The 26361-nt window shown below is 48.5% G+C and overlaps 1 long non-coding RNA gene across 1 annotated transcript in view; it reads right to left on the bottom strand.

Annotated features, from left to right (window-relative positions):
- Window positions 1-2545: 2545 nt before the first annotated feature.
- LOC119968677 overlaps window positions 2546-26361 on the bottom strand; it is a 96464-nt gene continuing 72648 nt past the window's right edge. The window contains exons 2-3 of the long non-coding RNA XR_005461175.1: window positions 3428-3521; window positions 2546-2963 (exon numbers count right to left, since the gene is read on the bottom strand). This is a non-coding gene — a long non-coding RNA (uncharacterized LOC119968677). The remainder of the gene's footprint in view (window positions 2964-3427; window positions 3522-26361) is intronic.

The raw sequence follows: 26361 nt of genomic DNA, 5'->3' as shown, positions 1-26361 counted from the left end.
AAGGGCGTTGAAACCAGGGAGAAGGAGGTTCAGAGATTAAGAGGGGGGATGGTTGTGTGGGCCAGGAGGGCTGGTGGGGCGGTGCAGTGGACCCCGACCCGTGCAAGGCTGGGTCTGGGTTTTTAAAATAGTTATTCTGGAGTTAAAAGTGATTTCTTTCCCTCTAACTCTTTCAGAGTAACTATCAGGGTAAAACTGGCAGAACCATCTGAAGTTAGTGATTTAAATCACTTCTGTCGGGTGGTTCCCAGCCCAGAGCAGATGTCGAGAGGAGGTTAGTGTTTCTGGGAAATTGCTGAGTAAACCCTTACGTGGGAACATCCGAGAGGGATTCCCCAGCGCAGCATTGGGGTACCCCCTAAATACAATGCTGGGGAACCAGGAAGTTATGGGCTAGTAACTTTATACCTGGATAAAAGGGAAGGATGGAATATGCGCATTTCCCAGGCTCATTCTGGGCAATTTGCTCTTCCGATTTAAGTCCATAATTTTTTACCGATATGTAACTGTTGAGCTTTGTTTGCTCCTTTATGACCTCATCCTCACTCGGCCCTTTCTTCAAAGATGAGTGAAACATTCAGTAGATGGGGAAAGAAACAGCATACTTTGCCATTGAAACTATTGAAGTGACAACAGTCAGCTGTATCACATTAGAGATAAAACACAGGGGAGATGCAAACAGGATTCCTGGGCTAGAGTGCAAACTTAGCTGTTTGCTGTGGTGTCTGTGTGTAAAGCGTGGGTAAAGCGACTATATATGGAGCTGACTTTGAGAACATCAGAGCCCTACAGTCCAAAGATGTGCGGGTTAGGTGGATTGGCCATGCTAAATTGCCCGTAGTGTCCTAAAAAAGTAAGGTTAAGGGGGGGTTCTTGGGTTACGGGTATAGGGTGGATACGTGGGTTTGAGTAGGGTGATCATTGCTCGGCACAACATCGAGGGCCGAAGGGCCTGTTCTGTGCTGTACTGTTCTATGTTCTACACAGCTGTGGCCAGACACTTCCCAAACAGGTAATTTGTCCTCTGGCCTGTCATCTTTGCCCACTGCTGCTTAGTAAGATCCTGAGCACCCTGCAATTGATCCTGTCGGGGGGGAAAAAGGAGAATATCAGTGATCTGCGTGCCGACTATTGGACAGACGTTGCACGAATGTAGATGATATCCTCTGTGATAGCTATCACTTTAAAGAATGCTTTGTGGGTGAATGAGCACTGTTCTTATCTGGAACAGAGAGAACAGCATACCTTTCCATCTACTGTGGTATAAAGCATGTCCGCACGTGTGCTTGCCTTCCTGAATCTGTAAAGGAATGTGATTGCGGCTTCATTTTGTGCAGGTTTGGGTGGGGTTGCATCGCGGGCTGCTGCATCCCCACACGTGATTGCTGTGGTCCTTGGGTTGCAACAGAATGCAAGAAACATAGTTACGTTTATATGATTCCTCAGCATCACGACAGTTAACTACACCATAAGGACTGCAGTTATCTAGTTGCAGATTACTCTGTGTGCGGGTGTGGAGAATTGTTCCTGTCACCTGCAGTTGATCCTCGATTGCCCCTCAAACCTTTTCTGGAGACCTCCATTGATCTCAAAAAGTTCATCCAGCTTCTGCTGCAGGGCTGCCTCTGCTCCTCCAACATCTGCTGCAAGGCTGCCTCCAGCCCCTGCTGCAGGGTTGCCTCCTCTGCCTCCAGCCTCTGCTGCAGGGTTGCCTCCACTGCCTCCAGCTTCTGCTGCAGGGCTGCCTCTGCTCCTCCAACATCTGCTGCAAGGCTGCCTCCTCTGCCTCCAGCTTCTGCTGCAGGGTTGCCTCCTCTGCCTCCAGCTTCTGCTGCAGGGCTGCCTCTGCTCCTCCAACATCTGCTGCAAGGCTGCCTCCTCTGCCTCCAGCCCCTGCTGCAGGGTTGCCTCCTCTGCCTCCAGCTTCTGCTGCAGGGCTGCCTCCTCTGCCTCCAGCTTCTGCTGCAGGGCTGCCTCTGCTCCTCCAACATCTGCTGCAAGGCTGCCTCCTCTGCCTCCAGCCCCTGCTGCAGGGTTGCCTCCCCTGCCTCCGACATCTGCAGCAAGGCTGCCTCCTCTGCCTCCAGCCTCTGCTGCAAGGCTGCCTCCTCTGCCTCCAGCCTCTGCTGCAAGGCTGCCTCCTCTGCCTCCAGCCTCTGCTGCAAGGTTGCCTCCTCTGCCTCCAGCTTCTGCTGCAGGGCTGCCTCTTCCGCCCGCAGCCTCTGAATGACCAGCAGCAATTCTTGATTCTGGGCAGATTCTACATGATGCTCCAAATGCATTGATGCCCGGGAAGTGCTACCTGTAATCCTCTTGACCGCTATATGTTTAGAAATCACCCTTTTCAACCACTTGCACCCAGCCACCTCTGTTCAGGCAATCTTATCCTTCTCTCAGGAAAAATAAATTAGAAGTAGACATTTTTGATGTGAGCAGGCATACGAGATCCATGCATTATTTGCTTTTAGGAACATTATTGTTCATACAGGTCTTGAGAATACAACTGTAGTAATCCAGGAGGCCTGAAGATGAAGGTTTAACACATTTTATTTTAAACTCAAAAGGATAGCTGCACCCATGGCGTACAAAACTAGTGTCCCAGCCCAGGACTCACAGGACTGTGATCCAGGTCTGGGACAGTATTTAAAACACTCGATAACGAGTCCCAGCTGGACAGGCCTCCACCCATTTCCATGGGAATTCGTATTCAACAAACCCCACGGGGATATCGATGACTGATTTCTCGTGGTCCTCATGAGGGTTATCACAGCATTAGCTAACACAATGATACAAGTAGCGCACATGTATCTTGGGAGTAGCAACATCTTCCAGTGCCCTCTTCGCTCGAGCGGATGTGAGGGGTAAATCATTGGCACTGGTATCGCTTTATGCACCAGTGTCTCAAACCTTTGGGATTCTGATTGGTGTCGACTCCTTCTGCTCCTTGAGGCCTTCACAGGACACTGCAAGCAGACAAAGAAAGAGGATATCAACATGTCTCAAGGCACACTTCATTTGCAAATGCCATGATCAGAAAGTTTCAGCTTTATCATTGTTATTTACCTCCAAACAAAAGGATCTGTGCCTTATAATAGACATCATCGTGCTCCTGATTCTCCTTCCCTGAATCATAGTCAACAGACGCCCCAACGCTTACCACCACCCACCGAACCTTGTAGACTTTATCATGGTAGGTGTCATGTTCAAACTTTTTAATGTCCAGTTTAATGGACACGATCCTACCGACTTGTATATCATCTATGAAATGGACAGAAGTGAACTTTGCTGCACCAACCATTCTTGGATCCGAGAAATGTGGATTGAATGAATTGAGAAATCATTTTCAAAAACAAGCTCTTCTCTCCTGAGTTGCAAACATCATCATTTTACCCACTCACCTCACCAACCAATTAATCTTGAGGCTTACCTAATTGTCCCGGAACGTTCCCGTCGCTCATGGCAAAGGCATCCTGCCGCCTATAATCCAAATTTTGCCCACTGTCCAGGTAGTGATTCCTCCTCTTGTTAAAACAAAAGAAAAGATTCCAATCGACTTTATAGCACACATTAAATGCACAGTAACTCAATGATAATAAATCAAATCGATGAAATACAGCACTACACACCTGGACATTCCTGCTTATATTTTTATCTTCAGTTGAAGAAATTGAAGAAAATGGCAATCCAAAGTAATTTTTTCCATGAAACTAAATCCCTTTATTGAACATTAGCTCTGGCATGTCTGATTTACTGTTCTGCCAGCTGTAACTTATGCAAATTAATTCTCCAGTGAACTTCAGTATTGGCTCCCCATTGGAGCACTGAAGTGGACATGTAACCATCTAATTTGTGAAGTGTGTCATCAAAACCGCCGCCGACTGCCATTGATGTACCATAATAACAACGTGCCAGTATTGAGAGCAGTGAATAAACAGAACATCCCTTTTTTCCATTTCAAAGTAACGTATTCAGATTTTGCAATATTGTCTTGCAATGCATGGACAGCAACATGACAGTTGTTTTGCAAATCTGGATACGTTTTTGTCAGGTACACCTTGTTGCTGTGTCACACCATTGATCTTGCTTTGCCTTCTCGTGTCTAGCAAGCTATGAACAGCAAGCATACTGTTAATGTAAATCACCTACACGATTCATATTTATGGATCCATATCAGATGGCTGGTGTTTTGGGCTCTGGAATAATACAGCTTTAAAACTTCACACCAAACTCCATCCATGCACCCATTGGTATCCATTCCCTCTGTGCAAAGCACAGGAGCCCAATGAACAGCAAAATCAACAGAGACTATCCAAATTTCTCTGCCACCTTCCCAGACCAGTTTTCCAATCTTCACCAGATTTTCCATACTTTCCCTCCCCTACTGAAACCATTTAAGAATATGGAGAGACAATAGGGTACAATTCAAAAGGAGGGATGGGGCACAGGAGCAGAGGGATCCGGGTGTTTCTGTGCATAGATCATTGAAGGTGGCAGGACAGATTAAGTGGTCAATAAAGCAAATAGTATCCCAGGCTTTATTAATGGGGCATAGAGTACAAGAGCACAAGGATGTTGCGGTAAACTTGTAAAAAAGAACCTTAGTTTTGGCCTCACTGGAGTTTTGTGTACAGTTCTGGGTGTCACTCTTTGGGATAGATCTGAAAGCATTCGAGAAGGGCTCAGAAAAGATTCACCCCAATGGTTCCACGGATATAGAACTTCAGTTAGAATCAAAGGATCACCACACCTCACAAGAACACAGTTCGCTCAGAGAGTCTGACAACCTGCACTTTACCAAGCATGGAGGGAGATAGAGAACCGAGTGGCATGGTAAAATGACAACAGTTTCTCCCTCAAAGAAAAAGGGGTGGCCCGGTGGCACAGTGGTTAGCACTGCTGCCTCACAGCTCCAGGGACCCGGGTTCAATTCCAGCCTCGGGCAACTATCTGTGTGGAGTTTGCAGTTTCTCCTCGTGTCTGTGTGGGTTTCCTCCGGATGCTCCGGTTTCCTCCCACAGCCCAAAAGTGTGCCGTTTAGGTGGATTGGCCATGCTAAATTGCCCTTTAGTGTCCAAAAGGTTAGGTGGCGTACGGGGATAGGGTGGAGGCATGGGTTTAAGTAGGGTATTCGTTCCAAGGGCCGGTGCAGACTCGATGGGGCAAATGGCCTCCTTCTGCACTGTAAATTCTATGATATGATCTTCTTGATCATCTTGCAATAGCTGTCCCTCTTCCATCATTTGCAGATGTGGCTGGGTGGACAATGTATCTATAACCTTGAACTGGTTATGAAAAGTCAGCACTTCAGATATGGCCATGAAGGAGGTTATGAGGGAGGGAGCTTCCCAAAAGCTTTAGATTTGTTACAAATATACTCACTCAATCATTCACTCCTTCAAGTACATGCTTTGTGCTACAGGACAGCATCAGAACACACTGGGATGCTTTTGCTATGTTGGCTCAGTTTCAAGGGTGTCTCGAAGCCAACATTCTAAAACATGTCCTTCCTCAAGGAGAGGGTGGCGGAGCCCAATATCAACCCTCAGAGTTAAGCTTCTCACAACATTCCCATCACCCATTCTGACAGTGTCAAGGACCAGCAAAAATACATCCACTTAGCAGAAAGGGCGTTCAGTTAATAGCAGGAAGGAACACTTTGCCAGCCATTGAAGCATCTTATCCTCCAACTGGGAAATCATTTAGGAGGATATGAGAAGGCGAAAGAGGGCACACCCTGACCTTCTGCAACTGGGTTTTAGGAGCATCACAATGAAAATGAACCAAACACATCTGTACCACTCCTCTTGGGACAGTTTTATTGGACTAGAAATTCAGGATCCTGAAATGAAATAGTACAGAGAATGTGAGTTGAAATGCCACCATGGAGGTTTGGAAATTTGAGTTCAGTGGAAACAAAAATCTTGCAATCAAAAATTGGGCCCAGTAATATTTGACAGAATTTTTGCGCTTTGAAGACTAGGTGCGGTGGCGGACTGGGAAGTTGGCCTGATTCCCGTTAAGTGGTAGGGTGGGTTTTCGCACCCAATCGTCTGCTTTTCAGCTCATGAATGATGTATCCGCAAAGAGCATGTCAAATGGCACGGCGGGTCAGGCAGAGGTTCATCTGTCCCGTTGATAATTATAATAATATTCTTTATTGTCACAGGTAGGCTTACATTAACACTGCACTGAAGTTACTGTAAAAATCCCCTAGTCGCCACATTCTGGCACCTGTTCAGGTACACGGAGGGAGAGTTCAGAATGTCCAAATTACCGAACAGCATGTCTTCTAAGACTTGTAGGAGGAAACCGGAGCATCCAGAGGAAATCCACGCAGAGACAGAGAGAACGGGCAGACTCCGTACAGACAGTGACCCAAGCTGGAATCGAACCTGGGACCCTGGTGCTGTGAAGCAATAGTGATAGCCACTGTGCTACCGTGCCACCCCGGAACAGCCCCTGGACAGCCATTCACTTGCTGCAGGCCAGGACCTCTGGATCGCATTAAAATAATCTCCAGGAAAAGACAACAACCTTTGGCCCCACGGGTGAGCGATGCCTCCCTGGTTATTCTGCTCCAAGCGGAAGGTCCCCTTTACGAGGGATAGGAGCAAGAGGACCTGCGCCTGACCACGGTAACCTCGAAAGAAGTCACCAGGGCAGTGAGTGCCCGTGTGGTCCAAGGAAGGAGCATTCTGCAGTGCAGGAAACAGTTGAATTATGTCATCTGCTCTGCTCGGGTAAGTTAAACCTATACTCACTCCAAATTGACATTGTCATAACGGCATCAGGCAGTCCAAGGGTTAGAGTCCACAGGGACGTCAAACACAATCAGCAGATGGTCCATCAGCACTCACTGTGCCGTGACTGCTTAAAGCTCAGTATCCCATGTAAGCCCCTGCACAAATAACACCTTATTCCCTACCTGGTGAGGGCTCAGCACACACAGCTGGCGTGCAAGCTTCTGAACTGCTCTTTAATCCACAGTGTTCACACTTAACCCACGTGTCTTTATGCAGGGAAAAGGTAGCCCACAACAAGAAGAAGAGGGAGATCCTACACCAGAGGTGGGACCCCAGAGTTCAGGACCCTCACCACATTCGAGGAGGAGGCTGCAGGTCTGGCAGTCAGGGGAGGACATAAATTGCACCTGGCCGAAGGCAACATCGCCTCTCCCAACAACCCAGTAAGTAAACATCTATTAGACAAAGACAACATGTGAAGAGTCAGTGAGGGATGTTTAATGTTTGAGACAGCCGAACCAATCACTCTGTCCATTCCAGGTACCAACAAGAAGAAGGGGAGGATATAATCCACCATAATAGAAAACCCCAATCAGGCCACCTCAGAGGAGGAAGAAGAGGGTTCTGAGGCAGCACTGCATTCATCTGCACCCTCCACGAGTGCAAATACACACTCCTCAGTGGGTTCTAGTTCCAGAGCAGGCTTGGGTTCACAGTCTGGTGAACAGATATGTGTCCACAGCAGGGGGAGGCAATGATAGCCAAGGTCTCTGGCACTCCAAGAACTACTGGAGATGAGGCCCCTGAAGATTGCGAGTCTGAAGACTAATATCCCACACAGGACTTCCCTGTGGCCCTCACAGAGTTCAAGCTCCCATGCTGAGGGATGGGAGAACACTATTAACCTCTGTATAAAAGGTTAGCCAGTAAGACACCTAAGTTCTTAATTTAACTCGGTTCGGACTCCACCTGTCCTTATTAAAAAGACGAGCCGCTGTAAATGACCGTAGGCCAATGCTGGAGATATATATTGAGGAGGGGAACATCAGGCAGAGCTCTCAGAGGTCTTCAGTAGAACAATTAACATCTGGGGGTCTGTCACAGATTAGTCATGCAGCAGAATCGAGCCTTACAGACGATGTCCCAGACACCATTATCATCATTCCTGGGTATGTCCTGTCTCACCAGCAAGACAAGCCCAGTAGAGGTAGCAGCACAGTGGTATACAGTCGGGAGGAAGTTGCCCTGGGAGTCCTCAACATCGGCCCAGGACTCCATGAAGTCTCATGGCTTCAGGTTAAACATGGGCAAGGAGACTTCCTGCTAATCACCACGTATTGTCCGCCATCAGCTGAAGAGTCAGTAATCCTCCATGTTGAACACCACTAGGAGGAAGCACTGAGGGTGTCATGGGCACAGAATGTGCTCTGTGTGGGGGACTTTAATGACCATCACCAAGAGTGGCTTGGTAGTAGCACCACAGACCTTGCTGACCAGGTCCTAAAGGACATAGCTGCTAGACTGGAACTTCAGCAGGTGGTGAGGGAACAAACAAGAGGGAAGAACATACTTGACCAACCTGCCTGCTGCAGAAACATCTGTCCATCACAGTAGGATCCTCGATAGTGTTGTGTGGTACTACCACTGTGCTAAATGGAATAGACTTCAAACAGATCTCGCAACTCAAGGCTGGGCATCCATGGGGTGCTGTGGGTTATCAGCAGCACCAGAATTGTATTCAACCACAATCTGCAACCTCATGGCCCGGCATGTCCCCCACTCTACCATTGCCAGCAAGCCAGGTGATCAACCCTGGTTCAATGAAAAGAGTAGGAGAGCATGCCAGGAGCAAAACAAGGCATAAGTAAAAATTAGGTGTCAACCTGGTGACGCTGCGCCACAGGACTACTTGTGTGCCAAACAGCATAAGCAGCAAGCAATAGACAGAGGTAAGCAATTCTACAACAAACACATCAGATCTAAGCTCTGCAATCCTGCCACATCCAGCTGTGAATGGTGGTGGATAATGAAACAACTCATTGGAGGACGAGGCTCCACAAATATCCCCATGCTCAATGTTGGAGAAGCCCAGCACATATGTGCAAAAGATAAGGCTGAGGCATTCACAAAAATCTTCAGCCAGAAGTGCCGATTGGATGATCCATCTCGGTCTTCTCCGGAGGTCCCCAAGATCCACCAATGTCAGTCCTCAGCCAATACGATTTACTCCACGTGATATCAAGAAACGGATGAAGGCACTAGATATTGAAAAGGCGATGGGCCCTGACAAATTACAGAATCACAGAATTTACAGTGCAAACGGAGGCCATTCGACCCATTGAGTCTCCACCGGCCCTTGGAAAGAGCACCATATTTAAATCCACACCTCCACCCTATCCCCATAACCCAGTAACCCCACCTAACCTTTTGCTCATTAAGGGGCAATTGATCATGGCCAATCCACCTAACCTGCACATCTTTGGACTGTGGGAGAAAACCGGAGCACCCATGCAGACATGGGAAGAAAGTGTAAATTCCGCACAGGCAGTCTTCCGAGGCCATATTGAACTTGGGTCGCTGAGTCTGTGAAGCAAGAGTGCTAACCACTGTGCCGTCCATAGTACGGCAATATGGCATCTACCCAGCAATATGGAAAATTGCTTAGGTCTGTCCTAAGTAATGTTCTTTGATTGGGCTGATGTGGAATCTCAATATTGCCATGTGAACAAAGAACATTAGACTTTCTTTTATAAACAAAGTTATTTATTATGAACACGACACTAACGAATAACTAAAATGTCTACGATAAATACAGTTGGAAATAAATGTCTAACACTAACTTACGCTAAGATACTCCAGAGCTAATCTAATATGTGACTACTATCAACTCCTAACAAACAACATCCAGCAGAGGGCAGCAGAGCAGAGCTTCTGATTGGCTGTTCCAGGGAGATTTGCATACGTGCAGTGCGGTCAGCGTAAGTTGAAGGTGCACCTGCACAAGTGACCCGAGGAGTTCGACAGAAGGCAAGCATCCAGCAGAGGGCAGTAGAGCAGAGCTTCTGATTGGCTGTTCCAGGGAGATTTGCATACATGCAGTGTGGTCAGAGTAAGTTGAAGGTGGTTTGTAAAGGGGCTGTTCTCGAGTGACAGCTTTACCCGAAACACTACTTACGTAGTGTCTCCCACCCATCCTCCTCCTCTAACCAAAAAAAAAGTTCTGTCCGTTGGATTGCTAAACTAACAAGTTTTTTATTTTTATTTTTCAGTAGTTGGGAAGTTAGTTCAGTGGGAATGGAGGCTAGGGCAGTTGAATGTTCCTCCTGCAGAATGTGGGAGGAAAGGGTCACCTCTAGTGACCCTGCTGACTACATCTGCGGGAAGTGCACCCAACTCCAGCTCCTCGAGAGCCACGTTAGGGACCTGGAGCTGGAGCTGGATGAACTTCGGATCATTCGGGAGGCGGAGGAGGTTATTGAGAGGAGTTATAGGGAGGTAGTCACACCTCAGGTAAAAGAAGAAGGTAGATGGGTTACCATCAGGGGAGGGAGAGGGAACCGGCAGGCAGTGCAGGGATCCCCTGTGGCCGTTCCCCTCTATAACAAGTATACCGTTTTGGATACTGTTGCGGGGGACGACTTACCAGGGGTAAGCAATAGGGCACAGGTCTCTGACACAGAGTCTGTCCCTGTTGCTCAGAAGGGAAGGGAGAAGAGGAACAGAGCACTTGTCATTGGGGACTCCATAGTTAGAGGAACAGACAGGAGGTTCTGTGGGAACAAAAGAGACTCACGGTTGGTGTGTTGCCTCCCAGGTGCCAGGGTTCGTGATGTCTCTGATCGTGTTTTTGGGATCCTTAAGGGGGAGGGGGAGCAGCCCCAAGTCGTGGTCCACATAGGTACCAACGACATAGGTAGGAAGAGAGATGGGGATTTGAGACAGAAATTCAGGGAGCTAGGGTGGAAGCTGAGAGCTAGAACAAACAGAGTTGTTATCTCTGGGTTGTTACCCGTGCCACGTGCTAGCGAAGTGAGAAATAAGGAGAGAGAGGAGTTGAACACGTGGCTACAGGGATGGTGCAGGAGGGAGGGTTTTGGTTTCCTGGATAATTGGGGCTCATTCTGGGGTAGGTGGGACCTCTACAAACAGGATGGTCTTCACCTGAACCAGAGGGGTACCAATATCCTGGGGGGGAGATTTGCTAGTGCACTTCGGGGGGTTTAAACTAATTCAGCAGGGGGATGGGAACCTAAATTGTAGTCCCAGTGTACAGGATGTTGAGAGTAGTGAGGTCAGGGATAGGGTTAAAAGTTCGAAAGAGGGCACCGGCAAGCAAGACGCTGGTTTGAAGTGTGTCTACTTCAACGCCAGGAGCATCCGGAATAAGGTGGGTGAGCTTGCAGCATGGGTTGGTACCTGGGATCTCGATGTTGTGGCGATTTCGGAGACATGGGTAGAGCAGGGACAGGAATGGTTGTTGCAGGTTCCAGGATTTAGATGTTTCTGTAAGAACAGAGAAGATGGTAAAAGAGGGGGGGGTGTGGCATTGTTAATCAAGGAAAGTATTACGGCGGTAGAAAGGACGTTTGAGGACTCGTCTACTGAGGCAGTATAGGCCGAGGTTAGGAACAGTAGAGGAGAGGTCACCCTGTTGGGAGTTGTCTATAGACCTCCGAATAGTTCCAGAGATGTAGAGGAAAGGATTGCAAAGATGATTCTCGACAGGAGCGAGAGTAACAGGGTAGTTGTTATGGGGGACTTTAACTTTCCAAATATTGACTGGAAATACTATAGTTCGAGTACTATAGAGGGGTCAGTTTTTGTACAGTGTGTGCAGGAGGGTTTTCTGACACAGTATGTAGACAGGCCAACAAGGGGCGAGGCCACATTGGATTTGGTACTGGGTAATGAACCCGGCCAGGTGTTAGATTTAGATGTAGGTGAGCACTTTGGTGATAGTGATCACAACTCGGTTATGTTTACTTTAGCAATGGGCAGGGATAGGTATATACCGCAAGGCAAGAATTATAGCTGGGGGAAAGGCAATTATGATGCTATTTAGGATGTATAGGATGGGGAAGGAAACTGCAGGGGATGGGTACAATCGAAATGTGGAGCTTTTTCAAGGAACAGCTACTGCGTGTCCTTGATAAGTATGTACCTGTCAGGCAGGGAGGAAGTTGTCGAGCAAGGGAACCGTGGTTTACTAAGGAAGTTGAAGCACTTGTCAAGAGGAAGAAGGCGGCTTATGTTAGGATGAGACATGAAGGCTCAGTTAGGGCACTTGAGAGTTACAAGTTAGCCAGGAAGGACCTAAAGGGAGAGTTAAGAAGAGCGAGGAGAGGACACGAAAAGTCGTTGGCGGATAGGATCAAGGAAAACCCTAAGGCTTTCTATAGGTGTATCAGGAACAAAAGAATGACTAGAGTAAGATTAGGGCCAATCAAGGATAGTAGTGGAAAGTTGTGTGTGGAATCAGAGGAGATAGGGGAAGCGTTAAATGGATATTTTTCGTCAGTGTTTACCCTGGAGAAAGACAATGTTGTTGAGGAGAACACTCCGGTTCAGTCGACCAGGCTAGATGGAATTGAGGTTCAAAAGGAGGAGGTGTTAGCAATTTTGGAAAATGTCAAAATAGATAAGTCCCCTGGGCCAGATGGGATTTATCGTAGGATTCTCTGGGAAGCCAGGGAGGAGATTGCAGAGCCTTTGTCCTTGATCTTTATGTCGTCTTTGTCGACAGGAATAGTGCCGGAAGACTGGAGGATAGCAAATGTTGTCCCCTTGTTCAAGAAGGGGAGTAGAGACAACCCTGGTAATTATAGACCTGTGAGCCTTACTTCGGTTGTGGGTAAAATGTTGGAAAAGGTTATAAGAGATAGGGTTTATAATCATCTTGAAAAGAACAAGTTGATTAGCGATAGTCAACACGGTTTTGTGAAGGGTAGATCATGCCTCACAAACCTTATTGAGTTTTTTGAGAAGGTGACCAAACAGGTGGATCAGGGTAAAGCGGTTGATGTGGTGTATATGGATTTCAGTAAGGCGTTTGATAAGGTTCCCCACGGTAGGCTATTGCAGAAAATAAGGAAGTATGGGATTGAAGGTGATTTAGCGGTTTGGATCAGTAATTGGCTAGCTGAAAGAAGACAGAGGGTGGTGGTTGATGGCAAATGTTCATCCTGGAGTTCAGTTACTAGTGGTGTACCGCAAGGATCTGTTTTGGGGCCACTGCTGTTTGTCATTTTTATAAATGACCTGGAAGAGGGTGTAGAAGGATGGGTTAGTAAATTTGCAGATGACACGAAGGTCGGTGGAGTTGTGGATAGTGCTGAAGGATGTTATAGGATACAGAGGGACATAGATAAGCTGCAGAGCTGGGCTGAGAGGTGGCAGATGGAGTTTAATGCGGAAAAGTGTGAGGTGGTTCACTTTGGAAGGAGTAACAGGAATGCAGAGTACTGGGCTAATGGCAAGATTCTTGGTAGTGTAGATGAACAGAGAGATCTCGGCATCCAGGTACATAAATCCCTGAAAGTTGCCACCCAGGTTAATAGGGCTGTTAAGAAGGCATATGGTGTGCTAGCCTTTATCAGCAGGGGGATTGAGTTTCGGAGCCACAAGGTCATGCTGCAGCTGTACATAACTCTGGTGCGGCCGCACCTGGAGTACTGCGTGCAGTTCTGGTCACCACATTATAGGAAGGATGTGGAAGCTTTGGAAAGGGTTCAGAGGAGATTTACTAGGATGTTGCCTGGTATGGAGGGAAGGTCTTACGAGGAAAGGCTCAGGGACTTGAGGTTGTTTTCGTTAGAGAGGAGAAGGCTGAGAGGTGACTTAATAGAGACATATAAGATAGTCAGAGGGTTAGATAGGGTGGACAGTGAGAGTCTTTTTCCTCGGATGGTGATGACCAACACGAGGGGACATAGCTTTAAATTGAGGGGTGATAGATATAGGACAGATGTCAGAGGCAGTTTCTTTACTCAGAGAGTAGTAGGGGTGTGGAACGCCCTGCCTGCAACAGTAGTAGACTCGCCAACTTTAAGGGCATTTAAGTGGTCACTGGATAGACATATGGATGAAAATGGAATAGTGTAGGTCAGATAGGCTTCAGATGGTTTCACAGGTTGGCGTAACATCGAGGGCCGAAGGGCCCGTACTGCGCTGTAGTGTTCTATGTATTCTATCTAAACACCTTCTGATGGAAAACATGGGTCCAAGTACTCCATACTTGCCCCACCTGTTGGTCGGATGAAAGAACTACAACAGTAAAACATATAATTTAAAATGCACATGCAAATGATGATGAACTACTCATATTATATACAGATGATAGTCTACCTGTCATCACAACTTGTACACAAGAAACATGACAAATTCAGCCCAGCCAATTACCGCCCTATCAGTCTACTCTCCATCATCAGCAAAGTGATGGAAGGACTGCCTTTGACATCAGGCAGCATTTGACTGAGTTTGGCACCAAAGAGCCCTAGCTAAACTGGAGTCAATGGGATTCAGGGGGTATTCGCTCCACTGGTTGGAGCCATACCTGGCAAAAAGGAAGATGGTTGTGATGGATAGAGGTCAATAATCTTTGCTCCAGAACATCACAGCAGGAGTTCCTCAGGGTATTAGGCCAAACCATCTTCAGCTGCTTCATCAATGACCTCCCTTCCATCATAAGGTCAGAAGTGGGGAGGTTCGCAGATGATTGCACAATGTTCAGCACCCTTTGCGACTCCTCAGATAATGAAGCAGTCCATGTCTAAATGCAACAAGACCTGGACAATATTCAGGCTTGAGCTGACAAGTGGCAAGTTACATTTGCGCCACACAAGCACCAGGCAATGACCATCTCCTACAACAGCGGATCTAACCGTCGCCCCATGACATTCAATGCAACATCCTGGAGGTTACCACTGATCAGAAACTGAACTGGGAAAGCCATATTAATACTGTGGCTACCAGGGCAGTTCAAAGGCTAGAAATCCTATGGTGAATAACCTATCTCCTCACCCCCAAAGCCTGTCCACCTCCTACAAGGCTCAAGTGAGGGGTGCGATGGCATACTCTCCCCTTGCCTGGATGAGGGCAGCTCCAACAACACTCAAGAAGCTCGACGCCATCCAGTACAAAGCAGCCCACTTGGTTGCTCCCCCTTCTACAAACATTCAAACCCTCCACCACCAATGAATGGTAGCTGTCTTGTGTACCATCTACAAGATGCACTGCAGTAACTCAGCAAGGTTCCTGAGACAGCACCTTCCAAGCCCACAACTCCTACCACCTAGAAGGACAAGAGCAGCATATACCTGAGAACCCAACCACCTGGAAGTTCCCCATCAAGTCATTCATCACCCCGGCTTGGAAATATATCGCCGTTCCTTCAATGTCACGGGGTCAAAATCCTTTAACTCCCTCCCTAACAGCACTGTGGGTGTACCTAAACCTCAGGGGCTTCAGGGGTTCAATAAGGTGGTTCACCTTCTCCAGGGAAATTAGGGATGGGCAATAAATGCTGGCCTAGCCAGCGATGCCCACAAACCAAGAGATAATTTTTTAAAAGCTCAATTGCTCTAGCCAGGGTGGGATCCAACAGTGGTTAGGCAAGAGTGGGATGGGGCTCATCGACCTTTCTCCAGATGCCCCTTTTCCTGAAGTAGTCAGGGAGGAAAAATCGGGCACCCCTGAGGCATCCATCCAGGACACTCCAAGGGTGCCCTCCCACTCCAACTGCTCTCTGCCAGCCACAGCGATCAGGGCCATAAAATGAATATGTTTAGAATTCACACTAGTGACACGGGTATTAACTCATTAGATGTTCTCGGCACTTTCAGAAATATATTCTGCTCTATTCCTTCTCCAAGTCTCCTGGATTCAGTGGACATTCCAGTTACACAAAATTCCACATGCATGAGGGGTGGAACATGTCCACCCCACCCTCAAAAAACCCCTCTCTGGAGTTTCAGGTGCATTGATTCCCTCATGATGTTACCACTGTAAGTCACCTTTATTTCAACATGTGCATCATCAGCAATGCCACATAATATGCGACCGTGATGTGTGACCGTGACACCAGTCACCCTTCAATATCAGGCAGACATCACATGGGCACGGGGGAGAATCACTCGTCAGGCTTTTTGTCTATCCTGTTACTGTCATCCTTTCCAGGTCAAGGACATCCTGGAGGGCCAGAGGTGGGGGTATTCCTCCTATTCATGCATGAATATGTATGGAGATGTTGCTCTTTGACCTGGGGAATGAGACCCATGTGCAAGAACCCTGATGTGGAGACGTTTTCACTTGTCTCCACCACCCTCAAAACTCTATAGAGAGACCATTGCCCCTGCAATACCCACAGAATACCAACGGCATGATCCCTTGTCAACCATGACCATACACCCAGGAAGATGGAGGCTAGTCATGAGTATGATAGCTGCCACCAGCCATGCCCCTTGTAGGCATCAGCCATCCTCCCCCCTTCATCTCTGCCTCAAGCAACAGGCAATGGCAAATAGGTAAACTGAACGGTAGCTCCACACCTTACTGGGATCTCAATGTTCTGACACTAGTGATTCTGGGACAGACGTGCTGCCATTTGGACTTCACCACAGAGTGTGGATCACAACTGAGCATTGATCTCATCCAGTTTTCTCAGGATTTTAAGGTGTCTCTTTAGTCGGCCATTGTGCTGAACTAGAACTTCACCCACCTGGAAAACCCTCCTCCCACTTTGATGTATCAGAGTTTTTAATCAAGGACATTGAAAATGAAATGAAATGAAAATCGCTTATTGTCACGAGTAGGCTTCAATGAAGTTACTGTGAAAAGCCCCTAGTCGCCACATTCCGGCGCCTGTCCGGGGCCTTGCTGTAGCTGGAAAAATGGTGCGCATATCATCCCACATTCACGACACCGCTTTTTACCCTTCTCCTGTTACCCACCAACCTTCTCCAATCACCATTGTTCCACTCAATGTCATATTTATTCTCCCCTCTGTCACACTTGAACCGCCTCCATTACCCTCGACCCTGTTACGCTCCACCTTGACATGCCTTTCCACCAGTCAGAGCCCCTATCCCCATTACTGTCCCCATGCCCAACCTTACCCTGCACCTTCCCATTATCCATGCCACCTTTATTGTTCCCCTCAATGTCCCACCTGACAACACCTACACCTGCCATCCACAGACTCTGAACTTGCTACCCTACCACATCCCACTTTCCACTCTGACCGTCACTATTCCCTCCTACCACCAGTACCCTCAGTTCTCCCGCATCAACACCACAGACCCTGCCATCTAACACACCCCTCTCCTTTTCCCAGATACTCTCTTCTCCCCCCCTTCCCAGGAAGAGGTTTCCCTCACCAGGCGCACGCCACTTATCCACAGTTGTGAAAGATATTCTAAATTCCCACTGGCTGGCCGCTTAATCTGGAGGCAGAACAAGATTCTGGCATGGAGTCTTATAGCGAGCATTAGATGCAAATGGGGTTGCTGAGATAACTCTGAAGAACCTTCTTTAAGCTGCCAGGAAAGTCAGGAAACTAATTTCCCGTTGTTAGGAAACTGTTTGGCTTCCTGGCTGATCTTGCTTCCTAACCTGCCATGATTCCCACTGCTGGTTGGAGCGGAAAATTATGAAGTTGTTGTGCTCTTTTTTTTTAATGATTCACTATTTACTATTATTTAGGGATAAAGTTTGTTGTCCTTACCTGGCCTGGCCTGACCGACTGTGGTTCGACTTCCAGCTCATTTTTAACTGTGCCCTAAAGTGGCTCAGCAAACTATTCAGATGTAACTGTGTATGAGCAATAAGTGGCAGCCTCAACAATGATACCCTCATTCTGAGGATTAATGGTAATATGATTTAATGATGTAGTTATCACTGGTACTATTATGTGTCATAATACTTCAGTTGGGGTAAGGTAAAACAAGATAATTGTGCAGAAATGCAGTGGTATTCGTTTGTAGTAAGGGCGAGGGCAGTGATGGAATTCTATTTTTCCCAGGGGATGGGGATAACTGTTGTGGATTGGGTAGTGCATTAACTAAAGGTGCTCTCTATTAAGATACTTCCGAAGTGAACAGTTGGTTCTGCATTGACATCTTTTCCAGTTCCCAGTCAGAATCTTCTTCTATCATCAGTTGAAGGTGCCTTTCTTCCATCTGTTCCATGACAATATCCCCTTTCTGGGTATAATTGCTGCAAGCTGGAGAAATCAAGGATAACCTGAGTTACAAGACAATTCCTGACAGGGTAAAGATCTTGAACCTTTTGTGATGGTCTCTGTTTTATTCGTTGGGATGTCTTGAATGTTAGGTGTTGAACAAAGAACATCAAGCTAAGTAAATTAACAAAGATGAATTGTTAACACTACTTAAATAATATTCTGACTTATTCCTAAAGTATAAGGTTACTAAATTAAACTATGCTATCTCTAACTGCAGAACTCTCAAATGCACAACTGATCTATCTCATGCCTAAACACCTCTCCAAATCAAAGGATGTGACAATTCTCTATATGTGACTGCTCTTCATCACTATCTAGTGGTCAAAAGTATTAACATTAAATTGTTAACTCTTTATCTCCCATACAATGTACATATTTTTGCACCTTTCTGTTCACAGTCTAACGGTCTGTTTCTTGAAGTTCCTAGTTACAGATGGATGTATAACCTTTCAGGTCTTACCTGTGCTGGTCTGAAGGCAGTCATGAACCCAGGTTCACAAGGCAGTTGTTACAATTGGCTTAATTATACAGGTAAGTGCTTTATAGAATGGGGATCAAGAAAGTCAATGGGCAGCACGGTAGCACAGTGGTTTGCACTGTGACTTCACAGCGCCAGGGTCCCAGGTTCAATAACTGGCTTGAGTCTGCACTTTCTCCCTGTGTCTGCGTGGGTTTCCTCTGGGTGCTCCGGTTTCCCCCCACAAGCCCCGAAAGACGTGCTGTTAGGTAATTTAGACATTCTGAATTCTCCCTCATTGTACTCGAACAGGCGCCGGAACGTGGCGACTAGGGGTTTTCACAGTAACTTCATTGCAGTGTTAATGTAAGCCTACTTGTGAGAATAAAGATTATGCTTTCGTTTGAGGTGTAAAAACGGCACCCAAGAATTCAATAAGGCGAGTGAGCTCCACATATTCTGAAAAGGTAGAAATACACGTCCTGAGCTAGGAGCCGACGTTAGCTTCTTTGTATATACAGATAGAGATCCACCCGAGACTCCCTTGCAAAATTAAATTCATTTTAGGTTGTTGCTGACCAATCAGATTGCTGATCAGGTTCCTTGCTGATCAGGAACATTAAAACAGTGTTTGGACAGGCTGGACAACTGCTTCAGAAAGCTCTGTGGCACACTCTGAAGCTCTTTGAAGATCGTCTTAGCTCAGATTTTATTTTTATATCCGATCATATTTTATTCTATGATTTGTGCTATACTCGTGGAAGAGATCCTTGTTATTACGTGAATCGTTGGTGAGTCAGAGAATGTGGTTTTTAGTCGAACCATGAATGGCCCGCAGAATGTTGTACTAATTAGCACTTCATCAGATTCGTTCTGCAGTTAACAGCTTGTGCATCTTTTACGCAGCATATACAGGATATTCAATCTTCAACCATCATTCTGTTAAAAATCATTTAGACATTTACCAATAAAGAGCAAATAAAGATTTTGGGCGGGATTCTCCGACCCCCCGCCGGGTCGGAGAATCGCCGGGGGGGGGGCGGCATGAATCCCGCCCCTGCCGGCTGCCGAATTCTCCGGTTCTGGAGATTTGGCGGGGGCGGGAATCGCACCACACCGGTCGGTGGGCTCCCCCCAGCGATTCTCCGGCCTACGATGGGCCGAAGTCCCGCCCGTTCTATGCTGGTCCCGTCGGCGTAAATTGGAGTTGGCCCCTTACTGAAGGGACCTGGCGGCGTGGGCGGGCTCCGGGGTCCTCGCTGGGGCGTGGGGCGATGTGGCCCCGGGGGGGGGGGGGGGGGGGGGGGGGGGGGCTGCCCCCACGGTGGCCTGGCCCGCAATCGGGGCCCACCAATCTGCGGGGCGGGCCTGTGCCGTGGGGGCAGTCTATTCCTACGTGCCGGCCATGTAAGCCTCCGTGATGGCCAGCGCGTAGGTGAACCCTCCCGTTGCGCATGCGCGGGGATGACGTCAGCAGCCGCTGACGTTCCCGCGCTTGCGTGGACCCGCGCCAGCCGGCGGAGTCCCTTCGGCCCCAGCTGGCACAACGCCAAAGGCCTTCCACACTGGCCGGCGGGGAGCAAACTACTCCGACGCCGGCCTAGTCCCTGAAGGATTCCGCACGTTTGGGGCGGCCTGACGCCGGAGTGGTTCCCGTCACTCCACTGCATCATTTCTGCCCGCCCCGCCGATTCCCAGAGAATCCCACCCTTTATTCCTGCCTCATCAAAACTACTTTTTTTGCTTGTTGCATTTCTTTCATCTTCAGCCTGTGCTTGAAACTCTGCAGACCGAACATTGCATGGCAAAACCTGCGAAATGTTAGAAGCACAAGAAAGTAACTTGCACAGTGATAATAATTCAAAAGCAAACATAAAACTCATTAAAACTTCATTAAAATAACAAATTATAGCTGGTGATCTCAAATTAATGAGCGATAGAGGGACAGTGTCTCAAAACCAGCAATCTCAGACCGAGATCACGCTGGATTTCCGGTTGGATGGTTCAGGCTGGGTGTGGGACCCGGGGCAGCACTGATCCAGAGTAAGGGGAGAAAACAAACAGATTAAACCACACTGTCCAAAAACACTCCAGGCCAACAGAAGTAATGCCTTAACCGACTGAAAGAGAGCCACGGCAGCACTATGGAGCAAAACATCCCAACACATGTGATCAATATCCGGCGATTGCAGTTCACCACTTTCAATGTAACCATATAGGACACTTTGGGAAGCCAAGACTTCAAAACGGACATAAGGGGCAGGATTCTCTATTCCTGAGACTAAGTGTTGATTCTGGGCAGGATTCGTGAACTTCCACGACAGCAAAACTTGCACGAACCTGGACTAATTCAGCGACTATTAAGGGGCTAGCACCGACGCCACGCGAAACAGAATCGATTCCAATGAGAAGTGGTGCGGGATTCGCTGGGTCCGTGATTGACACTCAGGAGGCTGACAAGCTGCAGCCACATCGACACACTTCACTCCCCAAACACACTCATCCCAGCCAACAAGATGGCAGCAAGGAGAGCATCACCCCGTACCAAGGACGCTGAGCTGTAGACCCTCCTGGACGCAATGGAGGAGAGGTGGCCACCCTGTACCCTGGCCCGGGAAGGAGGCTGCCAGCCACCACAGTTCACTGTGCTTGGGCGCAGGTGGCAAAGGCTGTCACCATCCGGACCGACCAGCAGTTCTGTAAAAGCCTGCACGACCTCCTCAGGGCAGCCAGGGTGAGTAGGCAGCATTGTGCTCCTGGCACCAACCCCCTCCCACACACCAGTAAACTGACCCCCCCCCCCCCCCCCCCCCCCCCCCCCACCCCGCCAACCCAGAGGGTGCCGAACCCCCACCCCTGCACCACATGCCGGAACTCATACCAGCTGCCGTAACCGGATGCCCTGGCCACTGAGGCCACCAGCTACCCATCCCCTGGGCTGCATGCGTCGGACTGTCTAACACTGACATTTTCTGTTTCCCCTCCCATCCCCCAACCCGCCAGGTGAAGCCTGTCCATAACCGCCGGGAGTGGGAGAAAACTGGAGGGGGAGCGCCGGATCTGCGGCCCCTCTCCATGGCAGAGCAGATGGCCCTGGACGTGGTCGGCAGCCCAGAGGAACGGGAGATCCCCAGGATGGAGATCGGCCGCGGGTGAGAAAGTAAGACCCTGCTGAATTGGGGTTCCCCATGCCACCCAACACCACCCCACACCACTCTTACTGTCACTCCCACCCTCACTCCCACACCACCCCCACTCCCCACCTAGCCCGCGGTCTAATCATGCGTCTTGTCTTGTGTCTGACAGGACCTGCTGGTGATGGGGCGGATCCATCTGATGTCTCCAGCCCCCAGCCAGAGCCACAGCCAAACCCCCCCCCCCCCCCGGTGTGCTGACCAGAAATGAGGGGAGCAGCATGGACGGCAGCCCACAGCAAGAGACCCAAGACACCCCGAAGCTTGAGTATGGGGATGACACAGATGTCCGGTCACAGCTGTCTCAAACATCCTCCACCATTCCAGAAACACTCACCTCAGTTGGGCATTTTAGTGAAGAGGATCCTTGGACACTCTCTGGTGCTCATCACACAACGTGCCCACTGGATCAGGTGGAGGTAGGAAGTCCCCAGGGGGCGGATGGTCAGAGGGCGAGCTAACTCCAGGATCTAGCTGCCGCCCAGATGGGTTTCGGGCTTCTGGAGCGGACAGTTCCATCGATCGTGGAGGTGCAGTGACGGAGCCAGGGACTACATGAAGGGTTGTCGGCGAGCATCCCGCACCAGCAGGTGCACTTGGAGGAGTACAACCATGTGCAGGAGCAGGGGGTGGTGCTGACCATGCGTGCCACCGTGCCACCCAGGCAAATACCGCACGGGTGGCATCCACAGTGGAGTCATTGGGGGTTTGGGTTTTGGCTATGGATCAGCATGACATAAAACTGGTGCAGACGCTGGCCGAGGCCCAGGACAGGCAACCATCTGCCAGGGTCACCTGGAAATCACAGCAACGCTCCTGAATGTAGCCCAGTCACAACAGGCCATGGCTGGGAACGTTGGCCTGCTGGCTAACATGGAGCATACGCAGAGGAGGTGGCCCAGTCGCAGATGGTGCAGTCACTGGCTGCTATGCCACAGGCTAAGAATGTGGTGGCACAGTCGCAGCATGATGTGGTGTAGACCCAGACCCCGATGGTTCACTCGCTGTGCTCCATGGCCATGAGCATGAGGACTCTGGTGGCAACCAGAGCGGGCCTCCAGAATTGGTTAGCCAGGTGCGCGGGGGAGCCTCAATGGGTATCTCCGCTCTCAGCCCCGTCTCATGGAGTAGCCCTGGGACCATCGGGCATCCCGAGAGAGGAGGAGGTGCTGTGGCCCCTGCCGATGACTCCCGCAGGGGATGTGTTGGAACACGGCAGCACCTCGGACTCCCCTCCTCCTGTCCCTGGCTCATCCCCCAACTGCAACCCCCTCTATAATACATACCGGCTGCACTAAAGGGTGTGGGCCTTGGGTTGGCAATAACACTGGGTTTGGTCCATGGGTTGGAGGGTGACAACCCGCTCTGTAATGAGCACTGCTGCACCACATCGTACGACAGCCCCCCTGTGTATGGCGGGGGCAGGCAAGAGTACCCCACCAGACACAACCACTTAACTTCAACAAGGGCAGACATCTGAACTATGAACTCAGAGACTTGAGGATAAAGACATGATATTAATGACAAAAATACATGGGGTAAACTGGGATAATTTGGAAATACATTGGTTGAAAACTTGGGGAGAGGCATAGTATGAGATTCTTGCACATAATAGGTTAATATGGGACTGAGTACAGTACCACACTCACAGTGACGTTAGAGAACACGCCTCGCACCGAGGGGTCAGTGCAATGTTAGACAGAGCTGAGTGTAGAAACAATGGGGACAACTGCTAGCTTAGGTCTTTACTGTACTTCTGTACATAACTTCTAGTAATTAGGGGTGGCATGGTGGCAGCACAGTTGCTTCACAGCGGCAGCGACCAGTGTTCAATTCCCGGCTTGGGTCACTGTCTGTGCGGAGTCTGCACATTCTCCCCGTGTCTGCGTGGGTTTCCTCCGAGTGCTCCAGTTTCCTCCCGCAGTTCAAAGATGTGCAGGTTAGGTCGATCGACCATTCTAAATTGTCCTTAGTGTCCAAAAATGATAGGTCAGATTACTGGGTTATGGGGATAGGGTGGATGCGTGGGCTTAATTAAGTAGGGTGCTCTTTCCAAGGGCTGCTGCAGACTCAATGGACCGAAAGACGTTGTAACTTTTCTGAGTAGTTAATATATACTTTTTGTTGAACTACCTAAGACTACAGATACCCTAATAGGACCTACCAAACCATGCCACAACTGTCCTACAAATTACATTAAATGGGAAGTAAGTTATCCAACCTGGTTCCTAGGCACAGGGCAATCAGTTCCAGTAGTCTAGGCTAGGGTTAAGCTGAATGAGTTTCTGACTGTTCTGAGCGTACTCTACATTCTGGATTATTACACGTATTAATTTTATACCATTGGGCTACCTTGAGATGTGACTCCGCATAACAGTATTACACTAAATTGATGTCACACACGCTGCTGCGGGACATGTAATTTCTGCCCAAAGTCAACGAACCTTTGGATGGTCCGTCTAATTTTCCATTCCGCCTGCGATGATTGTCACCATGGGTGAGTCAGGAAAATCCCAGTGAAGGGGCGGGATTCTCCGCCGACGGGATTCTCCATTTCGCCGGTGCCCGGGGGTTTCCCGACGGTGTGGGGCTGCCCCAAAATGGGAAACCCCATTGACCGGCCGGCATAACAGAGAATCCAGCCAGCGGGTCGGGGCAGAAAAGTGGTGCAGCGGGGCGGAGAATCCAGCCCAAGGGTTTACACCATGGCCGGGATTTAGCCCCCGCAACAAAGCCTAATTCCCCACGAGAGGCCAAAGGTGCGATTCTCGCTGGTAAGATCTCGCGGCATGATAGTCTCCACCCTCCCCGCCATTAACGTAACAAAGTTCCCACCCAGGTCGGGAACCCCAGTTGAAATGCATTGATACCTGATGACGGAACTTTCCTATTCTATCGTTTTGGCCACTGGAATCGCCTCCCTCGCCCACATGACCTCTGGAAAACGGCCATTGCTGGTCTTTACAATCCTCTCCCGCGAGCGTGACAGTGCATGCCTCCCGCATTTGTTTCTTCTAAGTGCCGGACAATATGGTGAGAAAAGCCGACTGCTCAGCTGGCGAGCTGCATACCTGGTCCAGTACTTGGAAGGAAAGTTCCGTTATATAGTCTTATCTCTACAGCCTCCAAATCCAGCATACTACAATGAGCAGACCGATCTTTATTTTTCATTTTGTCTTGCAGTGTATTAACAACATCTCCTGTATCTAGATGTGGATAGTGTCTTGACCTGGGTACTTACTATTCACTATCTTTGAGCTTCCAAGCTGACTTTTGCGTAAACAGAGACAAGATTCAATTTTTCCCCACTCTGCATTTTCTCTCTGGCTGCAACAATGCTGAAGCAAATCCTGAGTTTTGGGATGTTTTGCTTACTTTACAGATGCTATGTAAATGTAAGTTCTTGGAGGGCTACTTTGGCCATTCATATTTTTTATAAATTTAGAGTACCCAATTCATTTTGTCCAATTAAGGGGCAATTTAGCGTGGCCAATGCACCTACCCTGCACATCTTTGGGTTGTGGGGGTGAAACCCACACAAACACGGGGAGAATGTGCAAACTCCTCACGGACAGTGACCCAGAGCCGGGATCAAATCTGGGACCTCAGCGCCGTGAGGCAATTTTAAAATATTCTAATCTTTGTGCAGAAAGGATTGGCATTTCTGACCACTTCTTGTGTTCTCAGAACTTCAAAGAGGTTTCACAGCCATTGAATTGTGTTTGAACTGTAGTCACCATTTTTGTCCAGCCAAATACAACAGGCAATCTGCGCATTATCTACGCTGAGAGAAAGTTGTTTTGTTGGAGGGACTGTTTTTTACTGTAGACATTAAAAAGCTCCCACCAAAAATAAAACAATGGGATATCCAACCAGGAAATCTGTTTCGGTGCTAGTGGTTGAGAGGTAACTGTTGGCCAGATCTTTTATACCTCGCTGAGAAGGCGGCAATTGGGCCTCAGTTTAATGTCGAGATTAAAAAACAGTACCTCCTACAAACCCACTTTTCTCTCAGCCTAGAGTGTCTGTGTTAGGAATGTGATTAATGAGATTAACAGTGAATTTGAGATGAAAGTAAAATAACAGACAAGTAACAAGACGAGCAGGCATCTAAGAGAAATAATGAGATGTGATTTGCCCAATAGCCACATTGAGGCCATATTAGAAGCATTTTTACCAGAGACCAATGGGGTTATACAAATGATAACTTTGAAATGCAATGAATTTAAGAGATGTACACAGCAGAATCCACAATATCAAAGAGACTGAATAATATAATCGCTACCACCTATTGGGGAAGGGGGCTAGTTCTCCATACAACAGATAGACAGGCCAGTTCCACCTATGATCCGAACCACAAAGGCCCATTCCATCTAACATTTAGAGCCATGGCAGATTGCAAATGTAACATAAAAATGTAAAGTCGCCATAGTCCCAGACGGCCAGAGGCTGCTTTCCCCCTTGAAGGGAGAGCTGACTGGTGGTGATTTAATGTGAGGATCACAACACCTCAGGCAAGGGGCAAAGGTGATAAAGCAGGCTTTCATGAATAACCTCAGCCAGTACAGGAATTGAACCGGTGCTGCTGGTTTTGCTCTGCATCACAAACCAGCTGTCTAGCCAACTGAGCTAAACCGGCAAATATTCCCCTCTAAAAGATGCAGTTTCATACCTTTGCTGAACCAGGAAGAGTGTTTCCCCAGACTTGGTCACCTAAGCAGTATTGTG

This window comes from Scyliorhinus canicula, chromosome 7 (genome assembly GCF_902713615.1).
Source record: "Scyliorhinus canicula chromosome 7, sScyCan1.1, whole genome shotgun sequence".
Taxonomy (NCBI): domain Eukaryota; kingdom Metazoa; phylum Chordata; class Chondrichthyes; order Carcharhiniformes; family Scyliorhinidae; genus Scyliorhinus; species Scyliorhinus canicula.
This window is presented reverse-complemented; position numbering and strand designations above follow the sequence as displayed.